Raw genomic sequence first — 16563 nt, 5'->3', positions numbered from 1 at the left:
TAATATTTTGACACAAAACTATATATTGTTATTGCATACATTTTGTTGGATCTCTGACCTTATAATATACACTCCTGACTCCTTTCTTATTGAAGCTTATGTGCTTCTGTATACAGTAAGCTTTGTAGTTTACTGCAAATTGTTTCATAATTGTGTTTAACTGCTGTCAAGCTTTTGGCTACAAAGGATTGGAACAAGCAAAGCTGCAGTGTAAATCATGGGGGACCAGATAGAGCAAACCAGTGCTCTAAAGGAACAGAACTGTAAAGCAAACAACACTGAAAGAATAAATCGATACTCGTGGGTACTGGGATATGATGTTTAAGCCTAAAACAGGACATTTAGCTGTGTGATCTATAAAAGGTCTGACTATATATTACATGCGGGCTCAATGTTGCACATTCATCCCCTGTCTCGCTAATACTTCTGCACCATGGTTTAAGTGATGGACATCTGTCTGGGCTTTATCTTTTATCAGCAAGAATATTCCACTGAGATTCTTTATTGCTGTTAAATGGATACAAAAATCAATTGTATAGCCTAATTGTTTCCGTATACTGAATTAATAATAATTTCAGAATATTTATGATGCAGAATAACTCGACTGTACATTATTTTGCTTGCAAGAAAGAAGGCTAAGGTCCTAGGTGGCAAATCACAGCTAAAAAATATTGCAGAAAAAAAACACAGCAGTAACACAGTAAAAAAATGCACCAAAAATACTAGTGTTTATTACTGTGATTTTGCACCCCCCACATCCCCATATAAGTCTATGGGAAAGACAGGCATTTTCACAGGTAAAATTGACATCCTACTTTTTGTCATTCACTTTGCTGGGACTGTAAAATACAGCGTTTTTTTCCCACTGTAACAGCCAAATACATTTCCATAATGTCAGGCCTCGGCCTAAAGGTGTTTTCCACCACAAACAATTCTAGCATATTAATAGGAAAACTGGCATCTTCCCTATTCGGAGGGGATGTAGACACCCTCTATTATGTTCTGTGGGAATATGAACGCAGACGACTGTGCCACCATTGTTATTTGCAGGTACGTTTAGTCCTGCTTGTAAATACGGCATATGTCACCTTGTTAACTATGTTATTTGTGTCTAGCAGAATCTTCTTTAGTTATTCCTTTTAAATGTCATGATTCAGGCCAGAGCCCCACTTGGCATAAACAAGGCGGTTTGCCCATACCTCCCAACTTTTGAAGGACAGAAAGAGGGACAAAATTTAAATTTAACCCCACCCACTTTTACATTGACTCCGCCCATTCTCATTCATTTTTCATGTGCCCCCACACAGTATAATCCTCCTATAGTCACCCGTACATTATATGTCCCCACATTATAATGTTCCCTTCCAACTGCCCCACAGTATTAAGTCCCTCTCCTGGTGCCCCAGTTTAAACTGAGGGAAACTAGAGGGGACATGAAACTGGAGCAGCTGGAGGGGGACATTAAACTGGGGGCAACTAGAGGCAGAAAGGAACCCATCCAGCTACCTCCACGGTTTAAGTGCACCCCTTCATCTACCCCCAGTTTCATGTCCCCCCTCTATCTCTGCCCCCAGTTTCATATCCCCTCTCATCTCTGCCCCCAGTATAATGTTCCCCTTCCATCTCTGACCCTAGGTCACGTTCCTCCTCCATTTGTTGTCAAAGTTTAACATAAAAACACTGATACTCACCTTTCCTCGATCCCCTGCCGTTCTGTTGGCCGCTCAGTCTGTTCTGGAAAGCTGCCGGAACATTGCAGTGAAGCAGGAGCTGTCTGCAGACATCTCCTGCTTCCTTCAACACTGTATTCAACTTATCTGTGCCCTCCAGACGCAGATGAGTTGAAACTGAGACATACTTCCTGCACACCAGGACTGCGGGACATGACCCTGAATCCGAGAATATCCCGCAGAATCCAGGATGATTGGGATGTATGGGTTTGCCTGCAGCAGAAATTATGTGGAAAAAAACATGCGTTTTACAGTCAAAACAAAGTGGATGGGATTACTACCCACTTTGTAGTACACAGGGTCGGACTGGCCCGCCGGGGAGCCGGGGGATCCCCCGGTGGGCCCCAGCCTTGACTATTACCGTAGTGCTCATTTCCCAAATGCAGAAGCATTGGTCAGGGGCCCGATCGGGATTTTCAGTGGCCGGGTCGGGCCCCTGAACCAATGCATTTGCACTGGCAAACTGAGCACTTGATAGTGGCAGGGGCCGGATCTGTAAGCACGGGGCCCCGGCTGCCAGCAGCACTGTAATGGTTAAAGATGGCCGGCTGCCGGCAGTTTCCCAGGGCCCCGACACTTACACCGAGGGGCCTCCTGCCAGGGAGGACTGAGGACACCGGGGCAGCAGCTACAGCAGCTATTGCTACCATCCTATGTAGAACTCTCTGCCCGGAATTCCCCCTCCCCCTCCCAGCAGTGAGTCATCGCTCACATCGTACTGTGAGGGGACAGAGAGAAGTCTGCTGCTGCTGCTGCGATCAGATCATCACCTTTCTACTTCACAAATGTGAGTATATTGTTTTTTCCCATTTTTTGGTAAAATGTAATGTTTAATATGTATATGTGTACATTTGTTTAACCCTTAAGTCCTATCATGGTGTCTATCATACACCACTACCATACACATATCATTCTAGCGGTGTATTAATCCGCCTGTACCCCAAATGGTGAAAGGTTCTCTTTAAGGATTAGGTGCAACAGTGAGACACAGTGTTTTTCATTGAGTTTTTGTCCCCAGCGCCCCGTTATCCTTCTTCCTGTGTCTGTTCAGTCTCATGGCCTTATTTCTGGAAATCCTGCACCTAATTAGTCTTAGTGATCACATGAGGTGCAGGACTCCCAGCAAGGAGGCGCCAGCACAAGACTAAATGGACACTGGCAGCGTACAATGGAGCAATGGGGACAGGTGAAGGCGCTTTTTATTGATTTATTTTTTATTTTACACCTCCCTCCCAGCACATGGGTTGCTCCAATTCCTGGACAAATCTTTAAAGGATTTATCCATCTTTGTAATATTTATGGTCTGTCCTTAGGATAGGCCATCAATATTACATCTGTGATGATACAACAGTCAGGACCTCTGCAGATCAGCTATTCCAGGACAGCGCGGCTATAGGTAATGGTAACATTTCTAGGAGCCATGCTGATCACTTTCCATACAGTGCGTAGCAGTGGGTTTAGGTAGTGCGTTGTTGCACATCATATGGCAGGTGAGCTGCATGGCTCCCGACATATTATAACCTTTAGCCTCCCTGTGTCGGTATCGCTGGTCTGCAGGGGTCCTGGTGGTGGGCCCCTAGAAACAATTCCACTGGTGGGCCCTAGACACCCCAGTCCGACCCTGGTAGTACAAACCGTTGCACTGCAGGAAAAAGTGCGATGCCCGCTTTTTTGCTACAGGACGCCACATGGGGCTTAGCCTTGAAAAGGTTTTTCCCACCATTAAAGGGGTATTCCCACCTCACATACTCAGCAGTCTTCACTCTTGTAAAATCTCCTTTCTTCCTGGTTTCTTGCATCATTTGGTGGGCGGGGTTTCACAGGCAACCTGCTGTTTAGCTCCGCCCCCAAATTCGCATGTAGCTCCGCCCACCCACATTGGACTATGAAGTACAGGCAGCAGCAACTCCATTCTGTGTTACATACAGACACTGCCTGTCTCTGCCATAATGAACACAATTGAATTAGCTAGCCTGATAACTGGGAGAACAGAAGAAATGAAAGCAGCTCCTCTATCTGAGTGCAGGACCTAGGTCACATGGTGTAGACACAGGATTAGCTAGATACACAGGCTCGCTCCCTGCACTTAGCCCCTCCTCCCTGAGAGCAGCAGATACATCATTTGACTCAGGAGCAGCTAAGTCAGGGCTGTGGCCACAAAAAATTGAATAAAGTAAGATAGTGGCCAAACAAAGCAGTTTTGCTGAAGCAGTGTATTTAGGAAAAGTCTTACATCCACATTAACAAGCAGTATAGATAGGATCCTTGTGATGGGACAACCCCTTTAACCTATGCAGATTAGCCATATTTGTCAACAATCTGAAGGGAATGTGTCAGAGAATGGTATGAAAAGAGCACTACAGAATTACTTTTTTGGGGAAGCCATGCCCATTATGGGATAACACATGCCTGCTTTCAGGATGTGCCATTCTCCTTTTTCTGACATCGGCAAGTCAATGTGCTGATCACACTACTTTTTTCTGACATGACCGGCATATAACATGCCTACATAACATATGAAATGAAAGAGAGCCTGGTAGAATTTGCCTACTCTTCAACATGATGCCCCATAACAGTCGTCTGCAGATGGGTGTTTTTTGTTTTTGGAGAAAACTTTGTTCTGACTAATATCGTTATAACCTCCTCCACTAGGTGGTACTAGTGAGACAGCTAATCTTCATATCTTTTTTGATACAAGACTCCCTAAACAAGCTCTGGTGGTCTCTGCAAGAATAAACAGTACCTCAGAGACTAACATCATTAGACATGATATAATACTCCCATTACTTCCTAAACATTGGGGTCCAACTGCTGCGACCCCCACCCATCCCTCACCACGCTGCTCATGTCTACGCTACACTTTAACAACTCATTCACTAGTATCCAGCATGTTGGTGCTTCCTACGCTGTGTATGGATGTGACACCATGGTTCAGAGGCCATTGTGATAGTTTTATACCTTAATTTTGTAAGATGTTATAATCACTTTAAGATGTCTATAGTGGATTATAATTAGAAATCTGGATTTCTTCAAATTAATATGCACAAAAAAATTATATTGCATATTTATGGACATATTAAGTGTTTAGCAATGCTCTCTGCTTTGTGGTGATGTATTACATAAAGGGTCACACCTGCCATGAGCCAACCTGCTTATAACACTTCAGACGGCCTCACGTAAGGCGCCAGTAGTGCTCACTGCTTTAATAAAATCTGTAAGCATGATCTGTCCTGGGACACAGCACCCACAACACTATTAGGTGTGCCTTCGGATGCCCCATCCCTATGCTCTGATTCTGTACTGTATATGATTATTCTGTATCTGTAGAATGCTGTTGAGGTGTGTGCAGGAGTTTCTGTGTCGCCGCAGCTCGTGCACACCATATTGGTGTTCTACAGGTAGAATATTATTATACACAGTTCAATAGAGCAGACTGAACATTATGTGCGGGGAAGGGGCTGAATGGTATTTGAAGAGATTTAGCACTATGAGGCATTATTATAGTAATAGTGCCGCACACAAGTAAAGGTCTTTCCTCCGCTCATAAGTAATAGCATTACTTATATATGGGGGCTATTACCTATATGTAGTTCCCTTTAATGTCAGCACCCTCTTCATCATTTTGTGCCTTTTTAGTGTTCTTTGACAAAGGTTGCTAAAGGGACTGTAATAAGTTAATAAAAAGGCATTCAGGAGGCGATGGACAAAAGGACATTTAAGGTAATTTATGGAATGGACTCAACAAATCTTGTACACCGCCATAACACGTCTGGATCTTATAGCGTTTGAAATTTCATTCAGACCTCAGGTTTTATTACCGAACTTAGAGGGTTATTCCAGTTCTTTTTTTATTGATGACATATCCTCGGAAAGAAGGGGATGGGCACCTTTCTATAGTTCATCTCTTGCATCAGAAAGACTAGGTTCACACTGATTATATATACAAATAGATGAAGGGTTGTGTCAGAAATACCTGCTCCTGCTTGATATCCTTGGATATTTGCCATAATAATCCAAGAATTAATTCATAAACCTTTACTCAAGTGTTCTATGTGTGATTATGGCAGACCCAGGAGAGATGTAAAAGGTTTTTCCAGGCTAGAAATATTTGCCTGTATACATGATGGAACTGAGAATCTTTTACTGCAAATCTGGTCTGGGGAACTGCTGGTCCTGTGAAAGAGGTGGTCTTTTGGAGAGGTTTGCTCTGCTTTTCAATATAACTGTACAAAAAAGTATAGAAACAAACTATAATTAAACATATTTGGAGTTGATGGATTTTATTACAATGATCATTTGGATTCTATTACAATTTTATTCATATTATATGAAGGAAACAAAACATTCCAATGGATACATAGAGGGAAATATATCAATTCCTCTACACCAGTTTATGGCCTAGAGCAGTGGTTCCTAACCTTGTTTGAGGTACCGAACCCACCAGTTTCATATGCACATTCACCGAACCCTTCTTTAGTGATAAATCAAATATGATTTATTTCCAAATTCAAGACATAGGTACAGTCCTATGAAAAAGTTTGGGCACCCCTATTAATCTTAATCATTTTTAGTTCTAAATATTTTGGTATTTGCAACAGCCATTTCAGTTTGATATATCTAATAACTGATGGACACAGTAATATTTCAGGATTGAAATGAGGTTTATTGTACTAACAGAAAATGTGCAATATGCATTAAACCAAAATTTGACCGGTGCAAAAGTATGGGCACCTCAACAGAAAAGTGACATTAATATTTAGTAGATCCTCCTTTTGCAAAGATAACAGCCTCTAGTCGCTTCCTGTAGCTTTTAATCAGTTCCTGGATCCTGGATAAAGGTATTTTGGACAAACAATTCAAGTTCAGTTAAGTTAGATGGTCGCCGAGCATGGACAGCCCGCTTCAGATCATCCCACAGATGTTCAATGATATTCAGGTCTGGGGACTGGGATGGCCATTCCAGAACATTGTAATTGTTCCTCTGCATGAATGCCTGAGGATTTGGAGCGGTGTTTTGGATCATTGTCTTGCTGAAATATCCATCCCCGGCGTAACTTCAACTTCGTCACTGATTCTTGAACATTATTCTCAAGAATCTGCTGATACTGAGTGGAATCCATGCGACTCTCAACTTTAACAAGATTCCCGATGCCGGCATTGGCCACACAGCCCCAAAGCATGATGGAACCTCCACCAAATTTTACAGTGGGTAGCATGTGTTTTTCTTGGAATGCTGTTTCTTTTTGGACGCCATGCATAACGCCTTTTTTTTTATAACCAAACAACTCAATTTTTGTTTCCAAAATGAAGCTGCCTTGTCCAAATGTGCTTTTTCATACCTCAGGCAACTCTATTTGTGGCGTACGTGCAGAAACGGCTTCTTTCTCATCACTCTCCCATACAGCTTCTATTTGTGCAAAGTGCGCTGTATAGTTGACCGATGCACAGTGACACCATCTGCAGCAAGATGATGCTGCAGCTCTTTGGAGGTGGTCTGTGGATTGTCCTTGACTGTTCTCACCATTCTTCTTCTCTGCCTTTCTGATATTTTTCTTGGCCTGCCACTTCTGGGCTTAACAAGAACTGTCCCTGTGGTCTTCCATTTCCTTACTATGTTCCTCACAGTGGAAACTGACAGGTTAAATCTCTGAGACAACGTTTTGTATCCTTCCCCTGAACAACTATGTTGAACAATCTTTCCCCAGACCTGAATATCATTGAACATCTGTGGGATGATTTGAAGCGGGCTGTCCATGCTCGGCGACCATCTAACTTAACTGAACTTGAATTGTTTGTCCAAAATACCTTTATCCAGGAACTGATTAAAAGCTACAGGAAGCGACTAGAGGCTGTTATCTTTGCAAAAGGAGGATCTACTAAATATTAATGTCACTTTTCTGTTGAGGTGCCCATATTTTTGCACCGGTCAAATTTTGGTTTAATGCATATTGCGCATTTTCTGTTAGTACAATAAACCTCATTTCAATCCTGAAATATTACTGTGTCCATCAGTTATTAGATATATCAAACTGAAATGGCTGTTGCAAACACCAAAATATTTAGAACTAAAAATGATTAAGATTAATAGGGGTGCCCAAACTTTTTCATAGGACTGTATATGTTTTTTTTACTGGTACACAAAAAGAACCGTGCATATGGCCTAGGGTTCGATCGAACCCTGGTTAAGAACTGGCCTAGAGGGATGATATGGTGGCGCGCATTTGGTGTAAAGCCCTTTCTTGCACCAAACATTTGTCACAACCCCAATTCTGAGCCTTGCTCTCCTCATTATGTGATTGTGGACGAAGCGGTGTCAGGAGTGGAGAGGGCAAATTATAATGGATACTTATGCTAGTTCCTAACCGGTGTAGATCTCCATTCAGACACATGTGCTTACGACTGACTTATAAAGAGGCTCTGCGCCACTGGGGGCCTCTATTAAGACTGGCATATAAAATTAGAATGCAAAGGAAAATATTGTATTTTGTGTATCTCCAGCATTCCCAGTTTTTAGAGAATTTATTTATATTTTGGTTGACAATAAGAATGTCAGTAGATTTCCATTTGAAAGCAAACAAGGTAAGACAAGCATTAAGAATACGACAAACTACTGTCTTAAAAGATAAATGGGGATATTATCAATTCCCAATTTCAACAGACACAATTCTAGAGTGATAAAAAAAATGGGATCCTGTAATTTCAAACAAGAACTTAGAAATGAAAGCCCAAAGTTTAGGAGATGATGGATTCTGATATATCCTTTTCAAAGGTATGCCAACAGGACACTCTTTCTGGACAGTTTCCTGACAAATATATCGACATTGCACCATAGATGTGTGAATAAAGCCTAAAGGGAATGATAGTTGCACACTACTTCTGGCACAGAATTCACCAAGTTCTGCCCTATTACTATAATGACGCTTACATACTGTTAGTCCCTTGTAACTAAAGGTTGTTATACATGTCACTCACTAGTTACAGCAACGGAATCCGATGGCAGTCGCTTTATGAACTATGATGGATACTAAAAAATGGCATTGTATACATTGTTTGCTAATGGAGAAGCTGGTACATAGTACATTGATGTCTTAAAGTAGACGCCAAGCAGACAATGCATTTACTTGTCATTTCCTCAACTATTACTGCGTGCACATACTTTAACTGTACAAGCGGTTTTATTTTTGCAGTTCTGACCTTTGATGGATATCATTTTAAGCAATAACCTTTGCAGCATTTGTCTAATATATATCACTTCCTTTACCCAAATGGCACCCTTTAGCATTGGCCGGGCAGGGAAGACAAATGCTTTCCCCAATGCCATTAGAAAAGTATTGGCGCTATTTACAGCAGTTATAATCTAATAATAGAGAAGCCGAAGTTATCTAGTGACAGTATTTTTCCCTTTCCAATAAATAAGGAGGTTTTGCCAAGATGAATACTTATCACCTATCTATAGGATAGTTAATAGATGTTCCATAATAAACCCCATCATTCACAGGAAGGGCGGTCCCATATCTGTGTCTGTTTGAATTTAGTGTGCTATCAATCCATTCAACATCTATGTGATTGACAGATATAGCCAAGTATAGTGTTTGCCTGTCTTCATCAGTGGTACTCGATCGAGTACGAGTATTTTGAATACCGTAGTATTCGATCGAATACCTACTTGATCGAGTACTACTCGCTCATCTCTAATATTCATCTGTTACTGCCAGGTTATAGAACACATTACAGTGATAAACAACGTATCTTTGTTATGTATGGCCCTTCTGTAGATTTGGAGAACAACAACTTTACTGTGCTATGCGAATGAGGCAATTGGTGCACTGGAGACGGGACTCTTGCTCAATGGAGTACTGCTCTTGGTGTTTATGTTGGATGGATGATATCATAGGATGTAGAAGGATAAACTTTCACTGCACGAGCAGCGCAGGCAGAAAATGATAGATGTCTGAGTGGCAAAAGCAGTGCTCCAGGGAGCTGAAGGCCCGCCTCTAGTGCACCAACTGCCTCATTTGCATAAAACTTGAAAGCTGGGTTTCTCCAAATCCACAAAAGTGACATAGGTAACAATATAAAAGGGGAAATATGGCTAGTACACTGTTATCATAAAGTTAGCAGCTGGAAATCAAAGAGACCATATAGTATTAATGCACAGAGGCCGTCCATTTTTGGATTCCATGGATTGATGGGACAGGGGTTTCAGTAAGTTAAGCGACTTTGACATTACAAATTACAAATGTGCTTCTTTCATGTAACTGCAGTGACATCACAACAGTGGACTCGAAGACTTGGATGGACCCACAGGGAAGTAAGTCTCTGTACAAGCAGCTCAGTACATACAATGTACTAAATACACCATACGGCATCTCAATCTTTGCTATTCACCTATTCATCTAATTTATATAATAATATACACCTTATTTAAAATCTAAGTAGGCAGAGCTTTAGGAATTTGCAAACAGATTATATCTACATGTAGCTGTACATTGGGCTATCAGAAAGAATGAATTTTACTAATGGCCCCTAGTCTGACATTACAGGGAGGTTTTAGTGAAGTAGGCAGTTGTGATATTCCAACCGTGTATCAGTTGGGTATGTTACTATGACATCAAAAGTGGGTTTTAGGTAAAGAAGCTGCTCTGTTTTATTTGGGCAACTGCTGTGACATCACAAGTGGGTTTTAGGCCGGGGCCCCACGGGCCGGAAACGCAGCGATTTTGTACAGTAAGTACTTACAGTAAGTGCAAAGTGGATGGGATTCAAGCGAATCTCATGCCCACTTTATGGTAAAAACCGCGGTGCGGACACACCGCGATTTCCAAAACCAGCATGGTTTTCGAGGACAGCACTCCACCCTGCTCATTTATGGATAATGTGGTTCATATGCTTGTCTGTGAAAAGCAGATCAACTTTTTTTTTGTTAGTGTGAACGCTCCCTTAGCCTGAGGCTGGAATCTCACATGTATTTTTTTTCTAGCCAAACACATAGATGAATAAATATGAGATGAATGATAGCAGCTATTCATTTATACCCTTTCTTCTTTTTGAATCCATTACTGAGTGTTTGGCTCAGAACACTGACACAAAAACTGCAAAAAAAAAAAAAAAACTGTTTGATTCCAGTTGTAGGCTAAGATGCCACATTGTGGAAACACAGCTTTTTTGCTTGCTGCGGAAAAAGTGCTACACTTTAGGCTGGGCCCCACGCAGTGGCGTAACTAGAAATGGCGGGGCCCTGTGGCGAACTTTTGACATGCCCCCCCCCCCCGACTGACACCGAAGACCTCGACTGACCCCCTCCTACTCATTCCTGCGCGTTCTATTATGCCCCATAGTGGCCCCTTCACACAGTATTATCCCCCATAGTGGCCCCTGCACACAGTATTATGTCCCTTAGTGGCCCCTGCACACAGTATTATCCCCAATAGAGGCCCCTGCACACAGTATTATCCCCAATAGAGGCCCCTGCACACAGTATTATCCCCAATAGTGGCCCCTGCACACAGTATTATGTCCCTTAGTGGCCCCTGCACACAGTATTATCCCCAATAGTGGCTCCTGCACACAGTATTATGTCCCATAGTGGCCCCTGCACACAGTATTATCCCCAATAGTGGCCTCTGCACACAGTATTATGTCCCTTAGTGGCCCCTGCACACAGTATTATCCCCAATAGTGGCTCCTGCACACAGTATTATCCCCCATAGTGGCCCCTGCACACAGTATTATCCCCCATAGTGGCTCCTGCACACAGTATTATCCCCCATAGTTGCCCCTGCACACAGTATTATCCCCCATAGTGGCCCCTGCACACAGTATTATCCCCCATAATGGCCCCTGCACACAGTATTATCCCCCATAGTGGCCCCTGCACACAGTATTATCCCCCATAGTGGCCCCTGCACACAGTATTATCCCCCATAATGGCCCCTGCACACAGTATTATCCCCCTTAGTGGCCTCTGCACACAGTACTATACCCCATAGTGGCCCCTGCACACAGTATTATGCTGCATAGTGGCTCCTCCACACAGTATTATCCCCACTGTGGACACCCATAAACAATTATTATACTCTGGGGTCTTTTCAGACCACAGAGTATAATAATCAGAGACCCGGGGGAATAAAAACATAAAAAACTACTGTTTCTTATCTGTCCCCTGACTGCTACGCTGTCGGCCTCCTCTGCCGTCCTTCTTCAATGACGTCGGACGTCACATGACCCAGGACGCAGGTGCATGTGACGTCAGAGACGTCAGACAACTAGGAAGGAGACCTGGCCAGGATTGTGGAGAGGTAAGTAACAGTGTTTTTTATGTTTCATACCTCTCCCGGTCCGCCGATCATTATACTCGGGGTCCGAAAAGACCCCCGAGTATAATGATAGCAGCGGTAGCGGCTGTCACCAGGCCCCTAATGTCCCAGGCCCTGTGGCAGCTGCCTCTGCTGCTATGGCGGTAGTTACGCCACTGGCCCCACGTACTGTAAACGCTGCGATTTTGCTGCAGCAGCAAAAAAACGCACTGTTTTACAGTTCCTATAAAATGGATGGGATTCTAGCTAAATCCCATCCACACATTACAGAAAAATATCTACAGCGGACATGCTGCGATTTCAAAAATCGTTGCAGAAACGCCGGTGGTTTATGTATAGGTATAACAGAAGCAGATAGCCTGCAGAGGAAAACTTGTTCTATGAAAATTGCGATGTGATTCTACCACAGTCGTTTCTGCAGCGGCTTTTGGCTGCGGCCTGCTATGTAGGGCCTTACCCCTTGTTCACATCAGCGGTTGGATTCCGTCCTAGGGATGGACCCCCTGAACGGAATACAAACACAATTGCAAGCACTGTGCTGTAAAAGTACACAGACCCCATAGACTATAATGGGTTCTGTGTGCTTGCCACACGCTGCCCCCATGAATCATGCGGACAGGAAAGTAGATGGTGTAGTACTTTCCTGTCTGCAAGATCCCTGCGAAGCTCTCACGGCAAGCACATGGACCCCATTATAGTCTATCGGGTCCATGTGCTTTTACAGTACAGTGCTTGCACTTGTGTTTGGTATTCCGTTCGGGGGGGGGGTGTCCAAGTTGAACCCCCCACGGACGGAATCCAAATGCTGATGTGAACGAGGGCTTAGCCTGAAAGTACCAATAAAGTGAATGAAGTTTCATCCTATCCACATTTTGCTGTGGAATTGAGTTTCCCTATAGATTTAAAAGGGGAATTAAAAACACAGAGGCAAATGAATTTTTTAACTTAGTTTCACTACGTGCGGCCTTATCCTAAATCAGTAAGGCTTGTTCGGACGTCTCACAATATGCACATGGTCGTCTTTATTCAATGCAGTATGACAGACTTGCAACTCCTCTGTATATATATATATATATATATATATATATATATATATATATGCCTAACTTCAGAAATTGTGCTATACCATCCTGATGAAGAGGCCTCTATAGTCTCGAAAGCTCGATATGTCATCAAAAAACTTTTTAAGTTAGCCATTAAAAAAGGTATCAACTACTGAGGACTTCTCTCAAAAAATTTATTTCATTTCATATCCACTGGCTAACACGGTACAAGGATATTTTTTCTTAGACTTGCAGCGGTATTTGTTAAATCCTTTACTTTTTCTGCCCATCACCCTAAAGATACAAAGAATCTGTACACGGTTTTATAGAAAGGTGAGGGTGTGGACAGGCAGGTTACAGGTGAAGAATATCTACATTGTCAGATAAGTGTGTGACTCATGGCACAAATACTTCCCTGCCTAAATATTTACTTGTCATGGCTATAGATTCTGAAAGGTGAAAGTATTGTAGCAGTATTATTGCTCTAATTTTACATATACCAGCTTAAACTGGGTCAATAAGATTACTGTAAATGTAGAAAAACAATTTTAATCCCTTAGACTCTACAGGTCAGTGGGCTATGTACATTCAGTGCTGTCATGTCAACTAGTGCATGGACTTTGTGTAGATTATTTCTATTCCAACTTAAGGTTCAACCACAATTATATTGATACTATTAATCATTTCACATAGCCGTACTTGGACTGATAAATTCATGTCCGTATTTTAAAAAAATGCGGTGTTTTACAGTCACTGCAAGGTGGATGGGATCGCATCCTCACCTTGTGGAAAAATACAGTAGACATCCTGTGATTTCCAAAACCGTCAGAGGAAACCTCTGGACTTTCTGTAAAAAGCTATACAGGAAAAACTGCTTTGCGATGCTGCCGTGGGTTTTCCATGGTGCTTTTTTGCTGCGGCCTGCTATGTGCAGCCTTAAGGTCCATTCATACAGAGTAACGTGCCGCATGACCTGGCACGTATACGGCGTGTGAGACTTTGCGCGCCGTAAAAGCTCCCATTGATTTCAATGGGAGCCTGGATCGTATACGCCGCGTTATTTTGCGGCCGTGATTTTTAATCAATGGGAACTTTTACGGCGTGCAAAGTCTCACACACCGTATACGTGCCAGGTCACGCGGCACGTTACTCCATGTGAATGGACCCTTAGCCCTAAAGGGGTTGTGCCAATATGGAGAGTTATCACTTATCCACAGATCGCTCGGAACCCAAAAGCCAGGTCCCCCGGTAATCAAAAGAATGGGAGATTTAAAGTCCCCCACAGCCTCCTTGTGAATGGAATCCGACGCTCCATCCATTTGAGGCTGTAGGTGATGCCGGCAATTACAGTCCCAGCAGCCCCACAGAAGTGAATGGAGCACGGTTATGCAAGTGCTCTGCATGCGCTAGTCACACAAGCACTCCATTCACAAGGAGGATTTTGGGAGAGTTTCTGTCTCCCACTTTCCTAATAGCGGGGTGATCTGGCAAACAGACAAGGCGACACTTATCACCTTGTCCAGCGGACAAGTGTTCATAGTTTCACAACCTCTTTGAGTTCGGATCTGAAGTCAGGCCAGGAAATGACAAATGTACAGTTCTTTTAGGCCAAATATGGGCATGTAAAAGGGACCTTAATGTCTACCCCAATAACAGTTTTGCTGTTATAACTTAGCAAATACTTATCATGATAATGCAACACAGACTGCCCAGTGCCCAATGTCTGTACTACATGTCACTCATGCAATGAAAAGGTGGCAAAGCCCAGGCTGTCTTCTAGGATACTGTATTGTATATAAAGCTCAGTGCATCTTAGCTCTATGTTTATGGTGAAAACATATACGTAGACATTTCAATAAGCATGCATTCACCTGACAGGTCAAAAGAATGGCCTTTGGCAACTGTTGGAGTATTATGCAGCTTCCAGAGAGCCATTGCAAAATAAAAAGTAATATTGCATAGATTTTTTTAAAAATAGGAACCTGTTTGTTATATCATGGACTGCTCTCTACCCTGCTTAGGGCTCGTTCACATCTGCGCCTGGGACTCCGTTTTGCAGGTTTCCGTTTCCTGCACAAAACAGAGCAGGAGACGGAAAGCTGCAGGACTCTTTCAAACCCATTGATTTGAATGGGTTTGAAAGGTGTCCGGCCATGAGCGCTGGTATGCGTTTTATGCTCTCCGCGGCAAAAATGGACATAGAGTCGGACATGCAGTACTCTGTGTCTAGTTTAAAGAAAACAGTTTCGCCGCGGAGAGCATAGAACGCTCACCAGCGCTCACGGCCGGACTCGGCATGACCGGTTTCCGTCTTCTGCATGCAGAAGACGGAAACTTGAGAACAGACTGCTGAACACTAGTGTGAACCCAGCGTTATTTGTGGGTGCACAACCTAGGTACATGTGGTTTGGTATCCAAGTTTTTGTCCTGGCTGCACCAGTATAGCTATAGGGGTGCAGAGGTAGCAAATGCAACTAGGCCCTGTTGCCTGCGGGGGCCTGTTGGTCTCTCAGTACATGGTAAGTGGAGATCCCATTACAGATTTTGCAATGGGGCCCTGGAGCTTCTAGTTACATCACTGCCTGGTTGGTAGCTCTGCTTTTAGTATTTTGAGTCCTAAACTGATATTACACATCGGTAATCTACAGGAAACTGATGTGGATAAAAACTTATCCATGGATAAAAACTAATTCAGCCAAAACCAAGTGTGTGTCATAAAGAGAGATGGAAGAGATGATGTATCTCCTCTTTTTTTTATCCCATTCTTGATTTCTGGTTTCATTGACTGCATAAAAAACCTGAACATGGAAACACACCCTCCACATATTAAAGATTTAGCAGAGCTGAACTTGTCAATTCACTATTTCTGCATTGTGACGGCACAGTATCCTATCTGCAGCCCTGTCATACCACAGACAACAAGCTGTGTATTCAATCACAAAACTCAGTTCTACTACGCTTACCATTTGTAAGATACTCAGTAACTATCTCTGTGTATGTATTTACTCAATTCTCTTTTGCTTTTAGTAAAAGCTTCCTTCCTTACCTTGCAGTCAGACTGTAGAGGAGCACTGTCTCAGGGTTGTAGTGTCCCGGTGAAGCTCTATTAGAATGTTTTGTACAGTAATCCACATAGAGATGCATTAGTCATATATTATGCAGAGACCTCCTGAAAGGCGGCTTAAAGGAAGGGTTTTATTTTTAGCCAATGAGATATGGATGTTTGCTTTGCTTCTTGGCAATATACAGAAATGTTTTCAACAGTGCATAGCTGTAATGCTTTACCCCTGTATGTAGTCACGGATTACCCTTCCCTGCTGATGGCTTTTTCATACTGTATGCAGTTTACGGTAACTTCACTTTGTATTAACACATTCCAGCTCTGCCAATAGAAATGTGTATTAGTAGATATAATGTCAATGTCCCTTTAGAAGAAAATCTTCAAGAGCGCATTAAACTCAAAGTACGTTTGTA

At 42.8% G+C, this 16563-nt stretch overlaps 1 protein-coding gene across 1 annotated transcript in view; it reads right to left on the bottom strand.

The window, feature by feature from the left end:
• Positions 1–16219, bottom strand: part of CAST (calpastatin) — a 113047-nt gene extending 96828 nt beyond the window's left edge. Inside the window, exon 1 of the mRNA XM_075271755.1 lies at positions 16136–16219. The gene's annotated coding sequence lies outside the window, so the exon portion shown is untranslated. The remainder of the gene's footprint in view (positions 1–16135) is intronic.
• Positions 16220–16563: the final 344 nt, after the last annotated feature.

This window comes from Leptodactylus fuscus, chromosome 1 (assembly GCF_031893055.1).
Source record: "Leptodactylus fuscus isolate aLepFus1 chromosome 1, aLepFus1.hap2, whole genome shotgun sequence".
Classification (NCBI taxonomy): Eukaryota; Metazoa; Chordata; class Amphibia; order Anura; family Leptodactylidae; genus Leptodactylus; species Leptodactylus fuscus.
Note: the sequence above shows the minus strand (reverse complement) of the source record. Positions and strands in the feature narration are given on the sequence as shown.